Source organism: Platalea leucorodia, assembly GCF_965183815.1.
Source record: "Platalea leucorodia genome assembly, chromosome: 5".
In the NCBI taxonomy this organism is placed as follows: Eukaryota; Metazoa; Chordata; class Aves; order Pelecaniformes; family Threskiornithidae; genus Platalea; species Platalea leucorodia.
In genome coordinates this window covers 51,803,017-51,818,455 of record NC_138827.1, presented here as the reverse complement: position 1 = coordinate 51,818,455, position 15,439 = coordinate 51,803,017, and the positions used below count along the sequence as shown (strand labels likewise).

The 15,439-nt window shown below is 42.8% G+C and overlaps 1 protein-coding gene across 7 annotated transcripts in view; it reads left to right on the top strand.

The window, feature by feature from the left end:
• The first annotated feature begins 6,170 nt into the window (after positions 1-6,170).
• RALGPS2 (Ral GEF with PH domain and SH3 binding motif 2) overlaps positions 6,171-15,439 on the top strand; it is a 133,246-nt gene continuing 123,977 nt past the window's right edge. For 3 of the 7 annotated variants that reach the window (XM_082314099.1, XM_082314098.1, XM_082314103.1), the window contains exon 1: positions 6,275-6,357. The gene's annotated coding sequence lies outside the window, so the exon portion shown is untranslated. Of the gene's footprint in view, positions 6,358-6,797; positions 6,837-14,077; positions 14,160-15,439 lie in introns of those variants that run through there. The other 4 variants (XM_082314100.1, XM_082314102.1, XM_082314097.1 and 1 more) reach the window with 4 other exon arrangements.

The following is a 15,439-nucleotide window of genomic DNA, read 5'->3' as shown; positions in this document are numbered from 1 at the left end:
TCCCACGGCGCAACTAAAGAATTCTAGGAAGTTTCCTTCTTTTTAAAGCAGAATGCTTCCTGATTTGCCCATATAACATTACCTCTAAATGACAATTTGACTGATTAACTGAATGGTATTAACTTAATCTGCTCCCAACTTATTACACTCTGTAATGAAACTACATTGAATCTGTGGGTGCAGTCTTGCCTGCTGTACAGTTAAAAGTAGAGATTCCTGGAAACTTAAGTGGAGCATCTCACCAATAACATTTCATATCACAGAAACAATGGAGAGCCAAGGGGGCAGGGGGGTGGTTGGGGGTGGTTTTGGTTTTTAACTTTTTTCCAGTTGCTAAACATTTTGTTCAAAAATTGAAAAAGACTTTTTTTCTTCTCCAAGTAGCTGTTTAATCACTGCTTGAGGTTGGAAAAAAAAGTGTGTTGGAGCAGATGGCAAGAACATAGGATTTAAGCAGGAGACAGATGTAACCATATTAGGGAGCCTGGAAGATAAATCTCTTGAAGTCTTGTGGCAGACGTGATCATTACTTTGTTTACATAGATGAAATATTACTAGTTTCAATTAACAGTTGCTGTTGTCCATATTTGGGATCTTTCCCCTTCAGATGGTCATTAAAACCTGTTGTAAATCATCATGTTTGTGCTACTTCCATACTGCGCATAAATCATGTAGGCATCCCAGCATCTCCATTCTTTATGGAAAATGTGTAGATAGATATTTATACAACATAAAAAATGGTGTTTGCTTTCTATTAAGCAGTTTACAAGTACTGTCTCTAATGACGTACTGTCTCCTGTGATGTACAGGGGTACGAGGAAAGCAGAAAAAGGACATCTGTATTCAGCCTCTGTGCTGCCAATCCGTTCTTTGCCTCTAGCTCCCTCCCCGGTACTATCAGCATTGTCCCTGTCGCAAACGCCTCCTCTTAGGGCTCTAACATAATGCATGTTTCTGCCTTTCGTACATCTGGAGCGTAGGAAGGCAACGCAGTAAAGAACAGTATTCTCTTCCTATGGAAAAATCCGTAGGTTGCGTGAGAGACAATGAGGAAATAACACGTTATCTGTGTGCAGCTTCCTCGCTGCTGAGACATGTGGAAGAGCCTTTGTTGACCTTGGGAAAACAATGCTTTGCAGATGTAAAGAGGAATTCTTCTTAAAGCGTGTGTGTGTTTGTGTGTGTATATACACGCACACTTTATTTACATCTATATATATATTTATATGGATGTTTGGGTGAATTCAGAAGCTGCTGCTTGAATATGCTCTTCAAAAAGTTGTGATCTTAAAAATATTAAGAAAAACCCAGAACCCGTTCAGACTGCTATCATGTTGTTACAATTCCAACTCATCCCTTCATTATTGCTGGAACTGAGAAACAAGTAGACGTGTATACCTAAGGAGGTGTTCTAGCATTTCTCACAATACCTTTAGGAGCAAATCTTAGCTCATCAGTTGAACATATGGGATTAGAGCAGCTGTGAAGCACACATCTACTTTTCAATACAGTATTCTTGGTAATGTTTTCTTCCTCCAACTGTAAACTCTAAACATGTAGGGTGTCTAGTGTCTACTTGAACCAGATTTCCCCGGTACGGACATTTTTATCCATTAGAATATTTTTTATGCTTAGTTTCAAGTTTAACTGAACCAACTGAAAATTCCGTTTTGCTATGATTGAAGCAGGAAGCTTGCCCTCCTTATTAAAGGGTAAAAGACAGTTTGTGTGTATCACGTATTAAGCATAAACATCCTCCAAAAGGAAAGAGGAAGATGGTGATTGATAGTTACAGCAATGTTACATTTATCCAGTTCTGACTCCTATTTTACCTATAACAAAGGCAAAGATACCAGAGAGAATCACAGATCAAAAAAGTAGGAACACGTGGGAGTAAATGTCACAGACTACTTACCCTACTAGAACCACGATATTAATTGCACAATGTAAAGCACTGCATTTATAAAGTCAGACTTGTATAGGTAAGCACGCCAAAATCAGGAAATAACAAAATCAAGGTGGCAGGTACCGCAACTGTGCTTCAGCATTGTGATGCAGTCTTGAGATATGATTACACAGTTTCAACAACAAATTATACAATTTTATTCTCATAAATTGACAAGTAAATTTAGCAATATTTTACATGTCTCTAGTGTCTCTCACCCTGATGTACCATGTGAATTAAGTGCAGCAAGACTCACGGAATGACTTAGTCAAAGAATATGAATAGAGAATAGCACTTACAAGTTATATAAATAAAATATTTTTTACTATATTGTCATTGCTTAGGGAACTATATGCTTTAGCAGTTATCCGGTTGAGACATCTCATATCAAACTGATTTGAACTAATGACTTTTTATGATAACAACTGTTTCTAGATTCAGGCAATGTTAGCAGAACTTTGCTTAGTGCCAAGTAATGAGTAATTAATGAAGTGCTAACTAGGTGCAAAGATGTAAGCTATACTCTTTCAAATCATTAGTTACCAAAACAAGATTAAGAAGTATCTTTTCTGCACTACTCAGGAAGCTTGGCTGAAAGGCAACAAAATTAATTTGATTTTATACTGATGTATAGTTTTAATCCCAGAGCTTGTATGCAGCACGATATGATCAGTCATAATCAAACACTATTTATTTTTTCCTTAAAATTTTTAGAATAATTTGTATTGTAATCTATACAAGCAGATTACGTTAAAGTAACATAATTTTTTTAACCGAAAATGCTTATGCTATCTTCTGTTAACAAAAGTATAATAAACAGTGACTGTACTCTGCTGGCATTTTTATAGACTTAGATTTTACAATAGCAAGTGCTTCGGATTGAAGTCTCAACATTTCATTACAGCTGCTCCTGCAAACATATTGCAGTTTGTGTACGGAAGCATACACATTTTATGTTGCCTAATGGAAAAATGTTTTTGATCTGTGAAATTAGAAATATACGGATAAATTTCCATCCTCTTGGTAGATAATGTTGAAGATGCAAGCTGTTGCTTTCAAAAGGAAACGTTACATCATATGTAGTCTGAGGGGTTTCTATGCACGGTGAAGCTAGTTATAGTCTTGCAGAGAAGTGTTAGCTTCTTTGATGGGCAGTGAATTATGTAAAATTATAAAAAATTATAAAAATTATAAAAAATTATAAAATTATAAAAAAATTATATAAAATTTGGGACAAGTATGTCTGAAAAACATAGTAATTAATTATTCAGAAGAATACTTATCTGCAGGATGGACAGACACATACCATTTCTAAATTTGTTCTCTCAGGTGAAAGTGGTGACAGCAAGTGTGATGTCCTGTGGGATGTAAAATTTTCAGCCACGTTCATTTGGAATGATTTGTGTAACCGCGTTTGTTCAGGTTTGGCCCTCTGCACCCAGTCCCTCGCAGTCTGCCAGTCACAAGCGACAGCAGTTTCCTGTTACTTTTGACAGCAGCTTTCTTCATTACAGCCAACTATTTTGCCACATATTTTCATCTAGTCATTTCCTCTCTTTTTGATGCTTCCTGTGATTTGAATATTTAACAGCACAGCTGCAATATTCAACTAATAATGAATTTTAAATGCAATAGTATAATAGGGAAAATCTGTACCTATGAAATAATAAGGAACATCAGTTATGTGTACAGAGTGGGCAGCTGAATATTGGAAGGTGGTATCTTGGAAAAGATGTTGGAATTATAGGGGAAAAACAATTAAACATGGGGCTCTAGTGTAAAACTGTGGCATTTCAGCACTTAGGTGAAATTCGGCATTTGTTTCACAGTCTAATGTACATTCTCCTTCCCACTCAGTCTTTAAATCTCTTTCTGAGATGAAATGATAGCAAGACATCCAACATTTCCTGGGTTTCTCCATTTCATATCTTGACATGTTGCGTGCATGACTGTGTTCATATACTGAGGAGAGATTGCCTAGGATGCCTGCGTATCTCTTAAACCTTTTGTTTAGACCCCTCTACAATGTATAACCAGATTTCTTTCCTCCCGTGTCTACTGCATTGTATTGATGACTATTTATCCATACTGAATTTGTCACTATATTGTCTACCTACACAGTTGGGTCACGCTGAGTATCTTCGCAATCTGCCCCACAATTGTGAGTAATTTTGTGTCTTCTACAAATGTTGTTTCCTTCTGTACAGCCCTTTTCCTAGATTATTTTTAAGGGTATTTACCACACATATCCTAACATGAAATCTTAAAAACACCTGACTCTTTTGGCTTTTCACTGTGATTAGGAATGATCATGCGTTCTCCTCTTTCATCTCTTAGTTTTTGGTCCATGACACTGCTTCTTCCTCACAACCCAGTATGTAGTTTTTCTGGAAACATTTAATAAGAGAATTGTAAAATGTCTTTCAAAATTTGTCACCTAACCCGTACATCCACCACTTAACTAATGCGGAGAAGCTTGTTTTATGAGATAAAGTAGTTTGTCTCCTGCTTTAGTGAAGGAGAATATCTTACAAAAAATTTACCTTTGCTTCCCCTTTCTGAGGTGTCTTTACTTCCTTTTTTTTTTAAATTTTTCCTTCTTCCTATAATCTTTTCTTATTTCTGTGTTAAAAGTTGTTGTGGTCCCAAAACTGGTGAAACATTTTTTCCAGTCACTGACCCAGCTGCTGAAAACCTTGCAGAGGGATGGCATTTGGCATTTTATTTTCCTTTCATTGATCCTGGTTCAGAATGAGTTTGACACTATGCCAGATTACAGTGGTAAAGGAACAAGAGGAAAGAATGTTCTCTTTCTAGGCACAAAGCTTTATTAAAATTGGGAAAATGGCACTGTACCTAAAGATAATGCCTTTCTGCTTTACTGTTGAACTTGTGCCTCGATTCTCAAATCTCTCCTGCCTTATTTTCCTGTCATGGTTTTAAAAGCTGGTACCATCTTTCCAGCCTGCTGTACTTGTTTAATCTGGGCCTCTCCAATACGCTCTGGATCCTGGTACCTATATTCTCACCAGTCTGCAGCTCTATTAAAAATCAGGCACTATGCATAGCAGGTGGCTATATATTGGATGGCAGCAATGGGTTATCCAGTATACGAACAAGTTACTGACTCCACCTCCCAAGGATGTGAAGGAAGCAGTAACCACCTTAATTCCATGACAGGATGAAAACAAGTCAATTCACAAGTTAATGAGATTAGGTATTGTTTGCGAAACGTTCTGAATATGTATAAATGCTAGCTATTAATTACTGTAATAACTCACTCGGGCTGGAGCCTCCCTGGCGGGGGGTGTAAATGGAAAGGTGGGCGATGGCCTGCCTCCGTGACAGCAGCGTGGCCAACTCTTGCGACTTTACGGCAATTCTTGCAAAATCTGGTGGTTTTCTGAGAGCCTTCGCTCCTGAAACGATGCAAACACCTTGAAGGCCCTGCTTTCCTCTTGTAAACTAATCACGTCCCAACGATTGTGGGAGCAGAGAAAAATCTAGAAAGTCCTTGCGCTGCGTCCCTTCTAAATGAATGGATTTTTTAGCAATGTAATGCTTTTTTTTTTTTTTTTTTGAGCCAGTCCCTTTCCTTGCCCCAGTTGTCTTTCCTAAGCAGGGGAGCGGCGCCTCCCAGAGAGCTCTTCGTCTTTCCCGGCCTCCGCTTCCCCCTCGTTTTCACCGCCGGTGGGGGCGTACGGCTGCCGCCCCGCACCCAGCGCTTGGGACAGCCGTCGGCAGCGGGAAGCAGCAGCGGCGGCGGCGGCGGGGGGGCTGTGAGCCGGCCCGACGGGGGCGCAGCGGGGCCGCCCGCCCCGTGACGGGGCCGAGCCCGGGGCCCCCGCCCGCTGCGGAGGCAGCGCCGGGCTGGGGGGGGGAGGGGGGAGGACGCGCCTCAGAACGAGACCGCCCCGCCCCCGTCGCTATGGCAACCAGCGCGGGCGTGGGGCACGCCCCCTCCGCCGCGCGCGCGCGCCCGGGCGGCCGTTGGACGGCTGGGCGCCGTTGCGCGGCGGTTGCGCGGCGGCGGGCCCAGCACCCCGCGTGCAGGCAGCGCCTGCGCAGTCCCCGCCCGGCACCGGCGCTCGGCCACAGGGGAGGAGGCGGGACACGGGGGCTCGGCGCGCACGCGCGGGTGGCGGCGGGCATCCCGCCCCCCCCCCCCCCCCCCCCCCCGCGCGCGTGTATGTGTGTGTGTGTGTGTGTGAGATAGTGAGTGAGTGTGTGCGTGCGCGCGCGTGTGTGGCGGCGCTGCCGGCTCCCCGCACCAGCGCGGCCCGGAGGCGGTGAGCGGCGCCGAGCGACCGCGGGCGGAGGGGAGCCCGGCAGCCCTTCCAGCAGCCGGAGCGGCTTCCCCGTCCTCGCCCGCCCCCGCTCATCCATCCATCCATCCACCCCCCCTCTCGCAGGTGAGCTGGGCTGTCGCGGGGAGGAGAAGGAAGAGGAGGAGGGAGCCGCGCGGCCGGCGCCCGCCTCCGCGGGGAGCCGCGGCGGGGCTTATTGTCCGGCTCCTCGGAGGAGGAGAGAAAGGAGGCTTAACCCCGGCTCGCACGCCGGGCCCCGAAGGGCTGCCGGCCGGGGATTGGAGGCGGGCGGTCCCCTCCCAGATCCGGGGAGGGTCCCGGCCCCCACCCGTCACCCCGCCGCCGGCCGGCTCTCGACGGAGCCGCGCGCTCCGCCGCCCACCTGTCGCCCGGCTCCTCACAGGGGCGCCGCGGAACGGGGCGCTGTCCCCCGCGGGCCGGCGGCGGGGCCGGGCCGGCGGCTCGGCAGCGCCCTCTCCCCTGTCAGTGTGCGCGGGGTGCGTGTGGCTGTGTGTGAGCCTGTCTGCGCGTGTGTAGGGCGAGGGCGCTGCCTGGGCCCCCCGGCCTTGCTGCAAGATGGAGGGGTGCGTGGCTGTGGAGCGAGGCCCCTCTGGTCGTTTATTCCCCCCACGCCACCTGCGTGAGGGGCCGGAGAGCAGGCTGTGGCCTGGATGGGGGGAAGCTGCCCCCCTTTGCCGTCTGGAGAGGCCCCGGGGGAGGGAGCTGTTTGTATGCGTGTGTGGGCACGGGCAGAGCCGTGTTCCCGCGTGGGTCACCGGGCTCTGCGCCGCGGTGGGGCCTGAGGGAGGCCGGGGCGGAGGGGGGTGGCGCGGTGGTTGTGGCTGTGGCTGTGAGATACCGCTATCCAGCCAGCCCTTCCCCGGGGGAGCTGGGGCACCTTCGCGTTGAGTGGGGCCCAGTTACCGTGACCTGAGGTGTAGGGCAGCACGACCCCGGGCTGGGTCAGAGCACATGGGCGGGGGTGGGAGGGGGATTCAGGGTATCCAGCCGCTGTAGCGTTTCTTTTATATAAAACGGGGTAAGTTCACTGAGTGCGTTGCCTTGCAGTAGACAGATCTGCTGTAGAGGGTAGACAAATAGATGCTGTTTATTTGACATCAGGAGCGTTTGGCATACTTCTTTCCTGGCAGCAGATGATGGAAAAGCAATTATATAGATATATTTTAAACTAAGATGAGTGGTGATGATAGGTAATAGTTAGAAGTAACTTGTGCCTGTGTGTTTAAATAGTAGTTACTGGCCTGGTGAAATTCTGTGGATATATTTAGCTATTTGAGAGATCCCTGTGCTGACAAAAGGTGCCTTTGCACAGGTCTTATTCTCTTCACCCCACCCCTTCTGTTCCTATGCTGAACTAAGGGGATTTGCTATCAGAGATAGCTAGAAGAGATGGAGGCTATTTCTTTTCAAATGGGAGAGGTGGATAAGCAGGCAATAAAATGGTTTGTAGGCCTACGGTCTTTGAGTTTCTCTCAAGACTGGAAAATGTCATAGGATGCACAATGATTATTTTCTTTTTTTTCTTATCACTGCCTGCCTATGCAGCTGACTTGATTTTAGTAGTATTGTGGTGGTGTTTTGTTTCTAAGCAAAATGGGCTTAACTTTCTATTCACATCAAACAGTGGTTTGTGACCTTTTTTGATATATAGACCTATTGTGTTTTTTAGTGGTTGTGCATATTATTGTTTAATGAACTTCAACTCACCAGTTGTGTTTTTTTTTTTTTTTAATCCTTATTAGATCTTAGCAGGTTATTAGAAATAATACATGGACCAAAGGTTGAAAACTACTGACACTGCTGATACTTTTGTGTTATCATTATGCAAATGGTTTAATTTTTGACCCTCTTAAAACACCATCAAATATAGAACAGTGAGGAGTAGAGAAATATATAGTTTCCCAGAGTTTTACAATATAGATGCATTTTTTCATGTGTTATTGTAAGGTTTAGTATCTATGATAATATAGCCAGAGGACTTCCACAGGCACCTCTACATGAGCTGTACTGGCTTGGGCCTTGCTTCTGAAAACTGATATCATCCACACGGGTGCTAAAACTGCTTGAGTGAATTGGTACCATCAAATACCACAGTATAGCATAGTACAGAAGTTGATAATTGCTTGTGATCTTTACTAGCAGTGCCTCTAGTTACTCTGAAAAATATTTCACGTTTCTGGGATAAATAATTAAATTTCATTTATGTTTGGTGGTTTTGTTATTTGGTGGTTTTTTTTTTTTTTAAGGGAAATCTTTTGCAGAAGCAAAACCATTACGGCTTTGTATAGCCTCTGCGCATCCCTGCATGTGGGTTGTCTGCAGCCTTACTCAGAAGTTTGCTAAAGCTAGGCCACTTGAATTGAAAGAGTGCCCTCTGGTGACATCTGTATTTAGAGTTTGAACTGTATGTAAAGAAGCACTCCTGCTAGTCTGAAATTAAATATTCCTCCCAACAAGGCTGGAGATGTATTCTGCACTGAAATGCTATTGTGGCATGGCTGAGATGGGGGATGAGCAGTCACTTGCAAATACATGTGGAAGCTCTGCAGCAGTCACTTGGAGTCTGTTAGCCCCCTTGTGAAATATTCTGCCTTGTAGTTTATTTTGCTGGATTTTGATGAGAATTGTTTGATTCCTCAGTCTAATGGAGGAAAACAAAACAAAACAAAAAAACCACAAACCCACCCTGTTCACGAGGTTATCCTGTTTACTATCAGTTGTTTGGGTTTTTTTTGTGTTTTTTTTTTTTTTCCTCTGAAACCTGCCTTTGCGCAGAATTTTTGGAGAGATCTTTTCCCTTCCACACTTCTATCTTGCTGGTGACTGTGTAGATTGAAAATCCCGATGTTTAGATATTTTATTGATCTCAATGCTGCCCAGCAGCAGTGAACAAGAATGAAGATACAAGGCTAACTCTTTAAGTTACTTGTGTCAACTTTGATTTTAAAATTGGCTATGTTTGTAATAAATGTGTTTCAGACTTCAGAAAGCTAATGAAATCTTAGTGTACTAATGTTCTGCTTGACATGTCTTAGAATTTATAAGGACACACCTATCTTAAACAGTTTCTCCCCCCCCCCCCCTTTTTTTTTTTTTCACTGAGATTAGGAATTAATCTCTTCCTTTATATTTGTTTGGAGCTGAGTCATTTGGGCTCCTCCTTTCGTTCAATAAATAAAGTTGAGTTGAAAACTTCCTTTAAGGGCGGGGAGTGTAATTGGTTGCATTTTGTCAAAGTATAAGAGGTCAAAGGCATGGTATATTTCTGATTTGAATGTTGTTTTACAGCCGTTGTTAGAAAAATACTTAAAAATGCATTTTCAAAATAATGAGAAAACATTTCTGTTAATAACCTTTACATTTAAATACCCTGGACTGCTGCAGTAGAAATCTTCTTTTAATATTTGTGCATGCATAGTATTTATTGCAAGAACAGAAGCTTTGTGGGCTTCACATTTTGTCTATTTATGAACTAATCACCTTAAAAGACTGCTGAAACAAGATAGTCTTGGTGTTACAGTTAGGTGTTTTAAGTAGATGCTCTGTATGCTTAGTACCCTAGAATGTGCAGACGTGTGACTGCAACTCTCTTTCCTGTGCAAAGATCCTTAAAGGCCTCACAGGACTCCAGGGAAAATGGCATTGGAATCCTTCTTGTGGGCAAGCTGTTATCACCCAGTATTCTGCCAAGCAGAAAGGGGATATCTGAAATCAGAGCTGGAGCAAGGCAGTTGTGGGGTGTCAGACAGAGCTCTTGCAACTCTTGCTGCTGCAGTGGCAGTCCAGTCACTGGACTAAGCTGGTGCCAGCAGCTCTGTGCAGTCAGGAGGAGCTGCGTAAAGTGGAGAAGGTAGGGGGGAAAAAGGAGAGGGTGGCCCAAAGTCACAGAAGGGGAGGATGTATTCAGCAGCATGGTATGTTCTGAACATTGGAGCTTCTTGCCCTGACTTTCAAAAGTGAGCGTGGTATAAATGATGGTCATTGAACCTGCTTGCTGGTCGAGGAAGAGAGACTGTTTCCTGTCTGTATTTCAGTTTATAGGAGAGTTTGTCTAGAAAAACTGACCTTTGAATCTTATACTATAGCAAAATAAAATACTGGGAAATCTAGTGGGTCAGTTCTAAGTATTTTTAAAATACAATGTTCCTGGCATGCTTAAAAGGTTAATGTTTACTCTCTTGGGCTCACTGTTCTGAGGCGTGCCATGCTCGAGTGCACTCACAGCTAGTCTTTTCAGACTAAACTTTTCTTGCAGGTTTCCGGATGGGTTGTAGACTGTCATATGGCACACATGGTGTCTTCCTTGAACCCATGGAGATGCCTTGACAATGCTCTCAGAATCCTTGCTGTCCCAGCTTTATTGTCAGTGTGACTTTTTCTATGGCTGTAACTTCAGTGCAGAGGAGTGACGGTCTCCATAATTATTGTGTGCCTACCCATAAGTAAGGATAGGATTCCCTTTTCCTTCCCCTGACTCTGTTGTCTTACAGTCCCGACTACAAGAATGATGGTTTAGGTAGAACTGTAGGGCAATAATGCTGGGAAGAAAGAAGCTGTGTACCTTGCAGGTCCCAGATGCTTTGCCCTTATTTCCATCGGGCTGCACCAGTCAGGCTGTGTTTTGGCTCTTTGTGACTGTATTGGGTGCATCAACAAGTCAAGGTTTCCTGCTCCAGAAAACCTTTGGGTGTGCTGCAGTGCACCTCTCTGCCTGACACCGAGAGACTCAAGAGCTGCTTGGTCAGAATATCAAGAGATGCTCTTGTCAGCCCCTCATATGCATCATATTTGTGGTTTAAAAACCTGCTTATTTCTCAGTGGTAAAGAGCAGCCTCCTTTGTTAAGGATTAAGCATGTAATATGGCAGTTGATTTGATGCCAAATTTGAGAGAGCAATGCATCTGTTGCTGCTTGATGGTTAAATTGAAGCTCCCCCCTTTTTTCTCTTGGAGGCAGATATTGCTTGCAGTCCCCTATGGTAGGATTCATCTTGGTGCAAACTCTTAAGAGTAGTTATTTATTCTGTTTCTTTGAGGTGTCAGACTTGTGACCTGTTCTCCATGCCTGTTTCAGAATTTCGTTTATATGTATACATACAAATATGTTTCATAGGCCATGTAAGCTTTAGATTGCAAGTGAAGTGGGAGAGGCATGTGCCTGCCCTATTTTGCCTGGTCTATCTGGGGAGACACAAAGTCTCCCCCATATATTGCAAGTGTGACCACAACAGTTAATGGAGCTCAGTCCCTCATCAGCATGTAGTTGAGATTTGAACATGGATTAAAACAAGCTGGCTGAAGTTCAGTCCAGATAAAATATACATGATGATGTGGATATAATTATCAGCCTTCCTAATTGAAGGAGTGCATTTGCCATTAGGTAGAAGTGTTAGTGCCCTCTGGTGACTCTAGTTTATTAGTTGTTGTTAGCAATCATATTGAAGCAGTAGAAGGAGTTTTCTAAGTCTTTGACTAGAAGATTGAGACCTCCTAACCTGATTAGAGCTGACTGGAATTTGGCTGGAAGTCGCCTCTGCCCTTCCTCCCATTGGTTTTAGATCATTATAGCAGTTCCTAGTGCAAGTAATGAAACACAACTTGGGGAGAGCCTGTGTCAGTTAAGGAAGAAAGAACAGCATGCCTGGGGATAAGCTGAAATGGCAGAGAGGGAGACTGATTGTTAAGCTTGCTATGGGGTCCTCTGCCAAAAAGTGGTTGGCCTGATTTAGTGATTTCTTGGAGCTCATGAATCTTTTCACTTGTACTGCTTGTACTGTATGTCCGTAGGCTGTCTGAGGGCTGAAGTGCTCCGAGTGGCAGAGAAGAAATGCATAATGGGGGTTGCAAAGAAGTTTGAGATATGCTGGCTTTCATGCTGTAACTCCATTTTAAAGTGATTTGGAGGCAAAATGTGGTGCAGAAGGCTTTACTGGCTTTGGAGCGGTATCAATGGGAGTCAGTGGCACTGATGCTTTGGGATATGTATGTGTTACTACTTTTTCTGCTAATGGAGCTGTGGTATTGGCAGCAATCAATTAAGTCTGAAGTGGCCTAGGACTGGCTGTCAGCTCTCTGACTGTTGTTGTAGCAGTGTGGCATTAAAAGCTGTTTGATTTGTGCCTCCCTCATTATTCATTAAGGGACAGCTTTGAGACAATGGAATTTGCTCTCCTCATTGAGACAGGCTCAGATTGATCGTGCTGGGGAAGAATATTGATCTTATAAAAAGTTGAAGGTGTATATTTTAGAAAATAGTGGCTAGATAAAACTGGCAGAGATCCTGAAAAAGTGATCTTAATGCAGTTTGTAAATTGGATTGCTTTTATCACATTATTAAGGTGCCCAGGGTTTGGGATAATTGTCTAAACTATAGTATTATATTTTCATTTAGAATTTAGAATGGGTGGTATAATGTCACAGAGTGACTGGAGTTGGACCAATAAATGAATAAACAGGACTAGTACAAAGCACAATTTCTGCTGTGATACAACCTTTTCAGATTAATGTATAGGCAGGCAGAAGCCTCTGATGAAAAGCTGAAAGTCTCAATTTATGAAGTTTTTCTTTGTAAGCTTCATGTCTGAATTTGTATCTGAAGAGGCATCTAAGCACAGGTGGACTAGTGACTTGTTAGTTCCATGTAAAACTGAAATTTATAAACTCTTTAAAAGCTTGTGTTCTTAGTCCACTTGTTCTGCTACCAAGTTGTTAGTTTGATCTTCTAATTGCTGTTGAGTTCTGTTACTTGTTTGATAAGGTTGGGGTCCTCCACAGTTGTAACTAATTTAAGTTGGTTTGTAATTGAATTAGGTTGTGACCCCACACGCAGTGGGGCAGCTTATTTATTGACTGCTCACTTCTCACGCTGTTTTGGCAGAAATACTAGTAGAGTGAACTGCATCAGGGAACTTATGCAGCTAAGAAATTAAGTTTGGTGGTTTTTTTTTTTTCCCCCTTGCCTTATTTTTCATTTTGATAGTTCCGCCAAACTGTTTATTCTTCAGCTGTACAAAATCTTGCTCTGATGTCATGGCAGAGAAAGAAATGCAAAAAAGCAATTAGTGGTGGAGATGACTGGCAATGACAAAGGTGGAGTTCCCATAAACCAGCTGAAATCAATTAAGTGGATCAGTTGTTCCTTTGGTTATAGCTGAGCTTGTGGAGTGCTGATTTCTGGTATTAGAGCACAAGCTCAAGTCTATCTTGAATCCCTAGCTGGGTTTGCAAATCCGGGAACTTCGGAAAAACTTCCTGGTTTCAGATTTGATGCAGAAATATTTGAGGCACTATAGGATCCTTGTGACATTTCTGAAAATTCCTTTTGCACAGAGCTAAACTTAACAGTCGTTGCATCTTTTACAGTAGGCTGGTGGAGTGAGTTGGGAATGATGATGGTGTTACTGGAAACTTGGTAATACAGCCATTTGTCTGATCAAGCAAAAACTTACCTAGAAGCCTGTGAAGTATTTGGAGATTCCAAAAGCATCGGCAGTCAACTTAGTTGTGTGATGTGTTATAATGCTGGTAGCATCGCATAGTTTTAGGTGTACATTTTGGATTTCAAAATGCACATAAATTATTTGAAATGCTAAATCAATAAAAGAAAAAATGGCCCAAAGATTTGCACTACTCTCTCTCCCCTTAATGCATCACTGTTTAGTGCTGTCACTAATTAGTAACTCTAATATCATGAGGTGCATTGATAAAGTGTATGGTTAAGTGGATGACTCATAATCTTTGTATTTCCTCTCATACTCTGTCACATAATTAACTTTCTCTGTGTGGTTAAAGGGCACCTGAACTGTGCTGCTGTTGCTAGCAAGTCCAGACCACTCTGCCAACATCTTTGTCTTTGATTACCAGCCAGTTTTCCCATGTGCTTTATTGGTAAGTATACCTGAGTAGTGGTGGCTACCTCATTTATTTTTAGAATAATAGTCACTGACCGATTTGTTTGGGTGTTAGTTGTCAGGCTTGTCTGGTAAGTACCTTTAAATAATTGTGATATTCCTATTGATCAGACTTTTATGGAAATATACCAACAGGCATTTTGGAAAGGAATAATATATAAGAAGAGTAGAATCGATTGAGTTCAGTCCTTCTATGCAGTTGATGTAATCCTCAAGTATCTTCTGGAGCTTAAAGTGCAAAATTACTGAAGGCTTAGCAAGATTTCTTCTTAGCTATGCACTAACCCTGTGCTTCTGAGAACCATGAATGTGGTAAACGGTGAGCAGCCTGAAACTTGACATGTTTGTTAGGGCAGATAAAACCTGGGCCTTGCAGGTCTGCCTTAAGATAGGACGAGGATAAATATTACGTGGGCATAAGGCTTTATTATTATTACTTTTTAATATGCCATGCATGGATGGTGTCAGGTGTGCAGTTTCTAATGAAACTGTTTTCTATTTTATTTATATGATAATAGCAATTGTCCCTCTGTAGTAGAAATGTTTTTGCTGCTTCCTGTTTGAAAAGTGCTTGGCTAGCCACCCTATGCTGGTCAATTGCCATGGTGATACATAATTTCTTCTAATCCTCTTCCCTCCTCCGCCCCCCCAGTCTGGGCCTATTTTGGATTTATTTTGAACAGTTTTCGCCAGGTAACACTTTGATAATAGATTTTGGCATTCTTAGTGATATGTCTTGCTAAAAGTGCTTTTCTCCTTACTAGTGGACAAAACTTTTTCTGATCTAGTCTAGCATACAGCATTTCCAGTCACAGTAATAGGTAACTTTTAATGGTGCTTTTAAACAAGTATGTATTGTGTTACGTTGGACAAGGTCTTCATTGCAAATATAGTAGTACCACATCTAATCGCAGTATGAAACTGTGATTCTTTGGTGGTTTTTTTATACTGTGTAAAGCCCTTGTGTAGATCTGGGTATGCTGGCAGAAAGTTATTTTATGGTTGTAAGTTGTTTAGCTATACTGACAATACCTATTAAAGCATTCGAAGTGTCCACCCAGAATACTTCTAAAGGAATTTGGAGAGGAAAATTATGTTAACCAAATTGTAGTCAGGAGATCAAACAAAAAGGCAAGCTTGATACTGTTTTGACTTGAGGTGGGTGCCGGACGTACAGTGTTTTATAAAGTTGAAGGCATATTAAAGTGATGTTAAAGAAGCGGAAAAACTACTTTTGAGATACAGTTTGCTTTTTTT